Source organism: Penaeus chinensis, chromosome 12 (assembly GCF_019202785.1).
Source record: "Penaeus chinensis breed Huanghai No. 1 chromosome 12, ASM1920278v2, whole genome shotgun sequence".
Taxonomy (NCBI): Eukaryota; Metazoa; Arthropoda; class Malacostraca; order Decapoda; family Penaeidae; genus Penaeus; species Penaeus chinensis.
Window position 1 is genome coordinate 4,209,288 of NC_061830.1, and position 5,000 is coordinate 4,214,287.

The 5,000-nt window shown below is 32.6% G+C and overlaps 1 protein-coding gene across 1 annotated transcript in view; it reads left to right on the forward strand.

Annotated features, from left to right (window-relative positions):
- The window catches only part of LOC125030880 (tetraspanin-1-like), a 488,406-nt gene that overhangs the window by 326,515 nt on the left and 156,891 nt on the right, over positions 1–5,000 (forward strand). The window lies entirely within an intron of this gene.

Below are 5,000 nucleotides of genomic sequence, written 5' to 3' on the forward strand. Positions count from 1 at the left end.
GGCTACCATCCAGAAAATTATCCCTTTTTCTTAGAAATGAATCCAAAGAAACCATTTTTAGAGGTAATTAATAAAAGAAATCTATACAAGCTCTCTGAACTGCTGTACGTGGTCATTTTACCTGTGAGGGGGACTCAAGATGAATCTCTGCTCTGTTATGTTATTTTGTGCTTTTCATAATTCATATTTTAATTCAAGAAAATGTGCTTGGCTTCTGACTCATTATTGCTATGCCTTAACTTATAATGATATTGTATCAATATCTGCCTTTATATGAGTACCAGTGTTAAGGATCCCTTTGGACAGAGTGTCCACTGATTAGGATTTGGGAAAAAAAAAGGAATTAATGTGTAGTTGTGTTCCAGACACAAAAGGGTACAGGAAGGTTTCCACAAGAAGAATCAGTTTTCCAGGATCTTTAGTAGGAGACAATAAAAAGATTATTGTTATAGACTAAACAAAAAAATATTCAGTGCTTGATCTTTCTTCCCCGTCTCATGAAATATCGATTTAGGATTGAAGTCCTTGCACACTTTAGAATAAGGTGATTGGGTTCCTTTCTTCTGATTTTTATTCTTTTAAAGAGGATTTATGTGATTTTTTTTTTTTGTACAGCTATTTATACCTATTTTCATTAAGGTGTCTAGAAAGCAATTTATAGTTTCTCTTTTCTTCCTCCATTTCTTTATACATATATATTTGTGCTTTGGAAATGCTCAGTTTTCTCCCTTCCCCCCCAGAAAAAAAAAATGTGTTGGCTGAAAGTCAGCTTTTGCCTCTTTTAGTTCATTCATGTAAATTTTCGTAATATAGAAATATGTGCCATGACCAGGTGGGAATATTCCAGAAGAATTGGAGGGTTCGAATTATTTGGTGGGATCTTTTCTTGTATTTGTAAACCTAGCAGTTGCTTTCTGTGTAGAAAATTCTTGGGTTTGTTCTGAACGAAGTCTGTTTGCTCTTTTGTGAACTGTTTTATTGAAAATATGTGTTTGTTGTGTACAAATGTTTATGAAGGGTTCTTTAAATAAGTTTTGGTGTCTTTTTGAGCCAGCTGCCTCTCTCTTATCTATTGTATTACCGTTATAGTTTTTTTTTATAATTATTATTTAGACTTAGGACTCCAGGAATAACCAGAATTCAACTTTAAATAGCCTGTGTGTTATGAAGATTACAGTGACTCTTCCAGGTCAAGGGAAATTATGTTATGCAGGATGTGATGAAGCAGTCACCTTTTTACAGTCTTTTTTGTGTGGATTTTTTTTTCTTCTTCTTCTTCATCTTCTTCTTCTTTTTGAAAGCATATTTTCTGTACATCACTTTCATGGCTACAAAAATATGAATTTTGTACTTGAAATGCTATTGGATCATGTCTACAGGGTAAAGAATTTAAGTAAAGTATTGAATGACTTTTAGTAAGGCGTTTACTGGTAAATTAATTTTACTGTCAGGAATACCCATGTCTTGGCTTATAACAAGGACAGAATAAATAGGTTTCTGGATAATGGTAAGAAAGGAACAATGAAAAAAATTTCATTCTTAGGATAAAGTCTGATATATGGTAATATGGGGTAACTTTTTTTCATTTGATTTATTTATGTATATTTATTTTTATTTTTATTTTTATTTGTATTTTATTCTTTTTTAATTGATATGTCATAAGTATGTGAATGTTCTCCATTTCTTCTCATCTTACTGGTTTCTGACCTAAGTGAATGCAAACTTGTAAATAGTGAGTTGATATTACCAACATTAGTGATAGACTATAATACTGTATACTGGTAGCATTGTTGAAAGTCCATCTTTTAGGTAATTTTTGTAATATGGCCATCACGGAAGTTCTCACACAGTTAATTTTGGTAATCGTTTTAACTTAGTATAGTCACATACTGTGGAGTCTCAGTGATACATCATTGTAATTCTTATAGCGTTACTTATTTTGGTATCCGTTGTTCTTCCTCTCTTGTGCTTTTTATTTTTATTTATGTATATATATATTTTTTTCTTCTTTTTCTTTTTCTTTTTCTTTCATTTTTTTCTTACTAAAAGGCTGTTAGGCTCCCAAGGATAGGGATGAATTAGTGCCTCATCTGTACTTTTTTCACTTGTTCGAATCTAGTGGATTTATGTGTGTGTGTGTGTGTATGTATGTGTATATGTGTATATATATATATATATATATATATATATATATATATATATATATATATATATATATATATATATATATATGCATACACATATATAGATATACATACATACATATGTTTTCCTGCCTATATATGTAGTTAGCATTACTTTTGGCTTTAGCATTTAATCTTTTTGCAGTTCCTATGTTAGCCAAAGTAGAATTGCCTTTTTTCCCCAGTTGTCAAGGCTCTCACAGATAACAGACAGGTCCGTCAGATGTCAAACTTGTTGTATATTTAGGTATTTTAAAGTAGTACAATAATCTATGATATTCAAAGTAGGTTAAATAGTTCATAAAGGTATTTCTTCATCGAAATAACTTTTTTTTATTATTTCTTTTATTTATTTATTATTATTATTATTTTTTTTTTTTTTTTTTATCAAGTAGCTGGTGATGATACTCATGATAAAAATCTTACTGGTCATATGATAATAATCCTATTTGGTGCATGTGAATCAAAGCTTTATTTTTTTTTTTTATCTATAAATTATTGAAACAATTTCACTGACCCTTTTTTAATTTTCCTGAGTGAACCTCCCAGATCTAGGCTTTTTCCTTTTCAAAACAGATTTCCATTGAGATCCAGGTTTCCAAATTGCTTTTGATAGAATGTCTTAGTAGATGTTAAAGAGTAGATGTTGAAGTTTTTGTTTGTGATGTCTTCCGTACACTTATGCTACCTTTCGATTCTTTTTATAAAAGCTTAGGCATGTGGTTCTTGAGTTCTCTTTTTTTTATGACGATTTTTTGTTGGCGTTTTTGTAAGTTTTGTTAATTGGCCTTTCCTTGTGATAAGTAACCAATGCATGAACTTGTACTATCATCTGCACTGGTATTAGTGTTGAAATATTATAGGAAATGGGTAGGGGATTAACTCTTTCATAGTGAACAGATATTTTAGTTGAATGGGGGCAAGAAGTTGTTAGTGCTAGGTAGTGTATCTGTCATAGCTTCTTGCTGTCTAGAAAGCACACTAGATATATTTTCACAGGTGTTTAGATTGTCTAACCTGTTTTTTTGTGTGTGTGGATCGATAACACTAGAATATATTTTCATAGCTTCCTTTTGCTGATACCAGAAAGAGCAGACCTGATATAGCAAATAATGAAAGGATGGTTTAGGTAGATGACAACTCTCCTACGCATTATATACTGGATTTCATACCTAATTTCAGGCCTTCTTTTACGCACTGTATTTCCATCTTTCTGTCATAGATGATCTATTATTTTTGGTGATTCATGTACTTCACTCCTCTACATTAATTGAGAGGGCATGCATCTATGGCTGTTTTTTTTTTTTTTTTTTTTTTTTTTTTTTTTTTTTTTTTTTTTTTTTTTTTTTTTGTAATGTATTCAACTGTATGACTGTGAAAGATGTCTTGTAAGGTTGTTTTTTTTTATGAATGAATGTTGAATGAATGTGGAGAAGGAAATGTTATGATGTTTATGACCTCAAGTGATTCTGATATTTTCTTACATTGTTGCCCCTTTTTTTATTTGTTTATTGTTTTTTTTTTTGTTTTTTTTCGTTGTGGAAAATGATTTATATACCTAAAGGAGGATGTTCCAGATTTCTCTTGTTATTTACTGCTGTCATAATTCATTAATAGAAAGAAAAAGAGAGAAAAAGAGAGAAAAAAAATCAACACATTTGTTTCCTTTTGTTGTTTTTGTCATTGTTATTACCATTTTATTTTTCTACTTTTGTATTATTATTTCATTGGTTATCATTTTTATATTCTTCCCACTCCCTCCTCCTTCCCTTGAAGAAGTGCAGCACAAGAATTACCTTGATGTCCAAGACTTGAAGATGGACAGTGAATTTAATGACCTCATATTGAGTGTTATGTATGTGGATTATGCAGAAATCTTATGTGTCATAAGATGCAAGCATATATTCATGCATGTGCGAGACATACACACTCACTCACACTTGATCCTCACACTTCTATTCTAACTCACACTTACTCACAAAGCAACATGCACTCATACTCACAGTCATCCTCACTCTCAGACTCACACACACGTACACACGCACGCACACACGCACACACACACATACACACACACACACACACACACACGCACACACGCACACACGCACACACGCACACACGCACACACACACACACACACACACACACACACACACACACACACACACACACACACACACACACACACATACATACACATACATACATATGCACACGTACACACGCACACACGCTCACACACTCACTCTTACTCACTCCCTTTCTTTCTCTTTCTCTTGTTCTTCCTCTTCCTCCTCCTCGTCCCCGTCCCCATCCCCATCCCTGTACCCCTCCCCATCCCCCTCCCCCCTTTCTTCTCTCACTCTCTCATTCTCACTCTCTCTCTGTCTGTCTGTCACACACTCGCACTTGTATAAACACACACATGCTCAAACTCTTACTCTTACTCATACTTATCCTTACACATGCACACAGACTATTACTACAATTGATATATATTCTGTAGAGGTTATTTGTAGCTATCGAAAGGCTGCCGTTGAGATGAGAAATCTACAGCGATTTTTAAAGGGTAGATGTTTGCCCTGTCTTGTAGTTATTACTTAAATTTGAGAGGAGTTTGGGTTAGATTGATATTAAAATTGGTGTAATTCTTGTGGGCCTATACTTAATCTTATATTTCTTTATTTATTTTTTATTTATTTATTTATTTTTTCTACTGCAGCTGTTTTTAGCAGTTATTGTCAAGATCATCTACAGAATTCAGTTTGTTTGTTTTTCTCTTCTTTTTTTTTGTGTGTTTTAGTTTGATGATTG